The sequence below is a fragment of the Fundulus heteroclitus genome, unplaced genomic scaffold (genome assembly GCF_011125445.2).
Source record: "Fundulus heteroclitus isolate FHET01 unplaced genomic scaffold, MU-UCD_Fhet_4.1 scaffold_61, whole genome shotgun sequence".
NCBI classification, from domain to species: Eukaryota; Metazoa; Chordata; class Actinopteri; order Cyprinodontiformes; family Fundulidae; genus Fundulus; species Fundulus heteroclitus.
Window position 1 is genome coordinate 739,171 of NW_023397044.1, and position 6,968 is coordinate 746,138.

A 6,968-nucleotide genomic window follows, 5' to 3' on the forward strand; every position below is an offset into this window, starting at 1 on the left:
CTGGCAACCTGTCCAGGTTATACCCCGCGTCTCACCCATTGACAGCTGGAGATAGACACCGGCACCTCGCGAACCCAGCGGGGATAAGCGTAATAGAAAATGGATGGATGGATGGATGGATGGACTGGGCTATTTTTTTTTCCTTGCCGTCAAGATCTCTGCCAACTGGCACCAGAAAATGCTATTATTGGGCTTTCTTCATTTGGAAACAGATGCAAACAACACCTTACAGACGCAGCCTTGATGAACTGGTTGAACTCGCACAGCTGACAATACAGCGATCTGATTGGCTGAGCAGCAAAACTCGAATTACGTGACCTCTTGGACCAGGAGCGCTACAGTTTAAATTTTTGGTAACACTTTATTTGAAGGGGTGTACATAAGACTGACATTACACTGTCATAAACATGACATAACACCTGTTATGAACATAAATGACTCTTTATGAATGTTAAGGACTGTTGTCATTAATTGTCATTCGGTAAATTATGACACTATTAAAGGAAAGTTGACATTGTTTAAAATGTCTTTGTTATGACAACTTGACATTAACAGAGACAAAAATGTCTTTGTTATGACAACTTTACATAAACCCAAAGCTCATAACCCATCATAAATATGTCATGACAGATCTAATTATAAACCTTTAAAAAGTTATTGTTATGCATGTTTTTACATTAAATTACACTGTCATATGTGTTTGTTCTTAACTTTGGCTATCATAAGACCATTTAAATTGTTTTATAAAAATGTCTCCTTATAGGACTAGTTATAAAGATGTCATTAAGCATTTATATCCTGTCAAATGCCTTAATAAAATAGTCAAGAACCCTAACCCTAACACAAATAAGTAACGAAACCATAAATTCAATGGTAACATTAACACAGATTCCACTATGGATTTTAACAGATGCAAAAGTAGATTTAGCATTTATGGACCAAAAATAAATTAATAAAGATAAAAAGGAAAAAGAAGTCATATTCAATTCATATATACTGCAGGAATACATACAGTAAATTGTTGTAAAGATATTGACAGATACATCAGAAAACTCTGCTGGCAACATAGGAAAAGCAAGTGTTGTACCAAAAGTGCAAAGAAATCAAATCAATAAGGGACTATCAGTATACACGGGAGATTTTTTATCCATTCTATTAGCATTGCAGTGGATAGAGTCCTAAAACCATTAAAAGCATTGGTAAGTTTGGATTCAAGTTCAGCACTTATACGTTTAAAGCAAAGTCACTCAGAAAGCAGACAAGACATTTTAGTTGAAATACAGCATTCGTTGTTCAGAATTCAGATGATGGAATTATTTTTTTTAATGGGTACCAGCAGCCATTGAAGGCCAAAATGGCAACAACAAAGGAAAAATAATTTTAGTGTAATTACAAGAAAATCAGAGGCAAGAAGTGTAGTCAAACAAATAAATAAATAAAAAGTGACAAAATGAATGAAAAGAAGCAAAAAAGAGTAGATTGTATTATATGATTCAATATGATACAATCAAGAGAAATGAGTACAGGACAGAGAAACAGGAGGGAGGATAAATTAATAACATAATTAACGTTTGGTCACACAGGACTTAATTATATATTGCATATATTCATTTTAAAAAAGAAACATTATGGGAAGATGTCAACATTGTGTAGATATTGTTATATTAGCATGTGGGAGATATGAAAAAGAAAGAAGATGGATGATAGAAGACCTTGGAAAGATTCAAGAAAAAAATAATGTAATAATTATATTGCTGAAAGATTAAGACAGTAAAAGTATCATAATTTGATTACATTTTTTAAAGCCACAAAGGTGGGTAATGAAATTTGAGGATAGCAAGAAATTAAATAGAATTCACTGATAATCATTCTGTGCCCCACACCATGTCGGTAGATGGCGGTAGTGCGCACATGGTGTTTTTTTTGCAAACCGCCAAAAAAAAACTCCACGAAGAAGAACACCACCTTCGTCTTGTGTGCCTGCCTAATGTAAGCTAGAAGAAACGACTGGACCAGACCATATTTTACTTGCGGTGTAAAAGGGAATAGAGGTAACTCCCCAGATAAATATAAAAGGTAGGCTTATGCTTAATATTTAATTACATCTTTTAAGAAAAAACAGTTTTCGTTCTATGTAAAGTTGATTTCAGCTAGCTTTCAGTTAACGTTAGCTAAATTCAACTAACTCTTTATCTGGAACATTAGTCCTTAAAATTGTACACATTCTAGAAATTCTGGCATTTATATTTTTTCTCAAATTTAAATCTAGTAAACAATAAACTACCAGGTCAAAGTTACGTTTTGTGTGTTTTACTAAAGCAACTTAACTGATGTCACATGCTGCTTGTGTTCTTTTTTTGTGCCAATTTTAGCGAGATGGAGACTCGTTTTGGCAAAAAGACACGCGATGGGGGGGTACAGGACGCTGTCGAAGAAGTGCAAGAGGTTGTGGAGGAGGCTTTCGTGGACAAGCCACAAGATTTAGAACTTGCCTCCGTTGGTCGAAAGCCAAAGAAGCAAATGAAATATTCCCCAAGGAAATTGTGTAAGTTACTTTTGGTGTACTATTTTCTCTGGAAGGGTGTGAAATTTACTCATCCCACCAGCCCAGTTAATACAAAAGTTACATTTTAGGCTGCTAAAGGTTTTTAATTTGTCTGTAAACTATGTCATCTGATGTTCAATCTGTTTATTTAGTAACGCTTCAATGTCTTAAGGCCTTTTGAGAGCATATTTTTGCCTGAAGATTTTTTTTATTTCATAGTGGTGTTATAACACCATCTAAAATGTTTCAGTTAAGCATTATACATCCATTTTTCATTGATAAGCTTATTTGTCAGTATGTAAAAATGTACATACAAAGTCATTTCTGGTTCAGCGAATACTTTTGTGAAGTTAAATAAGTTAAATCTTATTGTGTAAATGTATCACTATCTGTGCAATTACGCACAATAAACCTTCATAAAGGACTGTTGCTTTGCTGATTTTTATCTTATTTATAGCCTTTTTCTTACAGATTCATGCTAGCGTATCAAGTTAAACCAAGCTAATATCTTGTCGTCTAACAGTTTTTTTTATCCGCATTCTGTACTCTGATTGGGGAACTTTGCGTCACATTACCAGGACGCATCGGTCACTGATTTTTATCCGTTTTCTATACGGTTTTGGAGGGCAAACCACTATGTTAATGGTATCAGTGGAAAATCTAAGATCTCACGTTTTGGATTAAAAAAAAGGAAATTAGTAGCTATTATGGATTAAGAGATACACCCAAAAATGTACAGTAGCCCTTGAAGGTTTAATAAGCCTCTTGCAAGCATACATAAGCCATTGTATTTGTTTTTAAATATTTATGAAGGCATATTAAGTGACAAAAATACACATCTTGTAGGGCTGGAAGATATGGCTCAAAAATAAGATTGATTTTTATTCTCCCTTAAATTTCTTAATAAAAATTGAGAAGGCCATGAATTACCTTCAAAAGCTGACTTTTATTTGAATTCTAAGTGCAACTAAATCCAACCTGTGAAACATTGTGGAAAAACAATAATTTGTAGGCCCTGCCACTGAAAAGGATTAAACATAACACACTTAATGTGTACAGATAGTGTTATTATACATTAAGCTAGTTTTTTAGTTATTAGTGTACATCTAAGAACAAAAAATCATGACCTGATCTTACTGTGAACTATGAAAGCCCAATAAGTACGATGATCAAAAAAGACAGATTTTCCTAAAAGCAAATCTTAAACAGAAAATTTCATTTTTCATAAAATAAATATATCACCCAGCCCTACTTTCTTATAACCTCACGTGCCTTCGATCTAAACAATAAATGTTATCTTCTAAATAGAAGCATTAGTAGTCTATATCAACTTCAACAAATCTTTGATCAGAATAGTTTAATTCAGCTCCAGTAATCATGATACTTGTGCTAACAAAGACAGATTTAATTTTGATACTTATATTGTTTTTTTATGACAACCATTTAAGTTCTTACTGCCCATTTATTTGCATGTACAGTAAACAGCAAGGGGCATTTTTTAGATGGAATTTAAATAAAACGTTTTAATTAATATTAAAATCAAATGTATTTACCCAATACATATTTCCAGGGTCACCAACGGGGGCAGTGGAGTTGACCAAACTGAAACAACAAGCAAAGATGGATAGACAGAAGATTGATCACCTTGAGGACCGCATTAAATACCTGGAGGAGGCCAACAGGGAGCTGAAAAAGATTCTGCCTCACCTTGCCTTTCTTTGTGTAAGAAGACTTCCTTCTTACACAAATTAAGGAAGCCACTGTGGCACCTGCATCTAGCAGCAAGTCAGGTACAACGGTCATAAAATCAATAGAAAAATAGTATGGATTTTGAAGTGTAGAGTGACATGGTTATGCTCACTGTGAGACGTTGTACATTGTGCACCAAAAAGCTATTATTTTATAGTCATAGGAAACCAAGCATTTAAGGTGCAGAAGTCCACCTCAAACCAAGATGACTCACATGTAATTTTAATAATACCCCTTTAAGTAACCTGGCTCTGGCCAGATGGATGTAGTTCCGCCGACCTTCACACGGCTCCACACATCCATCAGGACTTGCTGCTATTGTGATGGATTTCCATAACCCATGAAATGGATGGACCAATCATATTTGCCGCTTGGGATTTGTGACATATGTCTGAGTAGCAACCTTTTGGATTCAGGCAAAGGCGGCTCGCAGTTTACGGAATTTTCTGGATTGTCAGGCACACTTAAAATCATTACATTTTCTCCAAAAATGATGGTACACATTTTTAATCTTGTGCACCTTATGATTACCATAGTTCTTGTGCTTACTTACTGATATCGTGTGGTACAATACACTCAAAATTCTGTCGAAATATGTAAGTACGGCTTTGTCTATTGTGTAACCAATGTTTCCAATGGCATGAGGTTCCAGTGGTATTCTGGTTTGATTTCAAAAGTAACCAAGGACTTACAGAATACTACAGTGTGAGCACCTTCTCTTAAACCTTTACTAATAGACCTCTCTCTTCTCCACCTCCAGGCTCTAGAGAGATTGCTCAGGTTCCTCTATCTTCAACATCTACTACCCCCTCCTCTTCTTCCACAGACTTAAGCTCCTCATCATCTTCAGAGGAAGAGGAAAAAAAGAAGAAGAAAAAGAAGACCAAAAAGTCCAAGAAACACTCTGATTCGTACAGCCGTTCAAGAAGTAAGCACAGCCAATTTGTGTAGCTTCAATATGTTTACATATCCGATATTTATACAATCCACACTCTGACTGGTCATGTTGCATTTTATCCATCTTTCACAACAATCTCATGGCTCCAACTACACATCCACACACAGTAGTAGAAGTTAGTGCTTCATAAAATACTGTTCATACAGCAGTATGATGAATTAATTTATTGGTAGTATGAATGGCCAACTAAAAAATTATTGATTTGAGCAAAAACAAAATCAAGCATCAAGACCTACAGTGTGAACGTAGCCTAATATGCCACTTTAAATTTTTTTTTAATTTTCCTTCCACAGGACATGTGTATAATGCATTGTCTGTTCTGGTCTCTTACTGGCTTCAATGTTTGCGATGCTGCTCTTTTGTCAAGATAAAATACAAAATTCTGTGCTCAGTTTTGGGAACCCTGGGAACTGTCATCTGATAGGCTCAGGAACCATGAAGTAAACAATGGCTAGGAGAAAAGGAGCAAACTTGACAAAAACATTGTGAATGGAGAGGACCAGTGTTTTTATTACTTCCATCCTAGGTCACAAATGAGAATGATTTAGGTTGATTTTATAGTAAATACTTACTTATAGTTTTTTTCACTGTCTAAAACTGATGATACAGAGCAACTTTTTAAACAATGGTGCTCAGTAATATTGCCGTCAGTGGTATTGAGTAAAGGTTACTGGCCGGGCTAAGTGATATGGCCTAAAACCATTTTTGCAAAAATTGGATAATTTCCCAATTACCCCCAACCAACTGCTCCAAAAAAAAAAACTCCAACAAACCATGCCTAAAGTGGATGCTGTTATTGTTTTTTTTGTTTATTTATTCATGTTTTTTTTTTTAAGTGACCACAGTGGATGGAGTTATCAACCGCTATGAGAGTGCCCTGAAGAGATTCACTAAGTTTGGATCTATGAAAAAGGCCTTCAACAAGATTAAAGTTGACCGCAACACCATTGCGAGGACAGCTGTTATTGCTGAGCTTGCAATAACCTTTCCTGACACCTTCAAGGAGCTGCTCCCAGGAAACCACAATAATGAGAAGATCTCCCAGTTTGCAGAGCGTTGTAGGAATGCTATACCAAAAGAGATGGCTGAAACCATCACAGCAAAAAAAAGAAGTGGAAAACTCCTCCCAATAATGTACAAGTACACTTAGACTATTACTTTTAAACAACTTGTTTTTTTTTTGTTTTTTTTTTGTTGAGTTGTGTGTTTAGTTTTTTTTATTTGTATTTCAGAAGTAAAATCTGCTGAACAAGAAGTTGCACCCTCTGTTTGGGGAAGAACAACTTTTTCTTTTTTGTTAAAAGTACTGAAGGTTTGTGCTCAAACACGGCCAGAAATTGAACCCTCTGTTGGAGGAAGAAAAAAATTGTTCAAAGCAAATAAAAGAAAGTGTTTGTGTTTACTTGTGGATTGGTTTTATTATGGTATAATTTATTATGGTATAATATTAAAAGCATTTATGAGTGTAATAACACTTTAGGACATCCTTTTTTCAAGTGTAAGTTTTAAAGGTCTAGGAAGAGATTACACTAACAATTTTATTAAACTTTTTGACAGCATAATAACGCTTAATGACATCTTTATAACTAGTCCTATATGTTTCACTTTACTTGAGGTAAGGAGGCATTTTCATGACTATTTTATTAAGGCATTTGACAGGATATAAACACTTAATGACATCTTTATAACTAGTCCTATATGTTTCACTTTACTTGA

At 34.9% G+C, this 6,968-nt stretch overlaps 1 long non-coding RNA gene across 2 annotated transcripts; it reads left to right on the top strand.

Annotated features, from left to right (window-relative positions):
• Positions 1–736: 736 nt before the first annotated feature.
• Positions 737–6,654, top strand: LOC118561333. Of its 2 annotated transcripts, XR_004929962.1 has the most exons (5): positions 737–2,076; positions 2,373–2,545; positions 4,116–4,335; positions 5,055–5,222; positions 6,089–6,654. It is a non-coding gene; the product is annotated as an uncharacterized LOC118561333 (long non-coding RNA). The 2 variants fall into 2 exon arrangements; XR_004929961.1 differs by having other exon boundaries at positions 737–2,545.
• Positions 6,655–6,968: the final 314 nt, after the last annotated feature.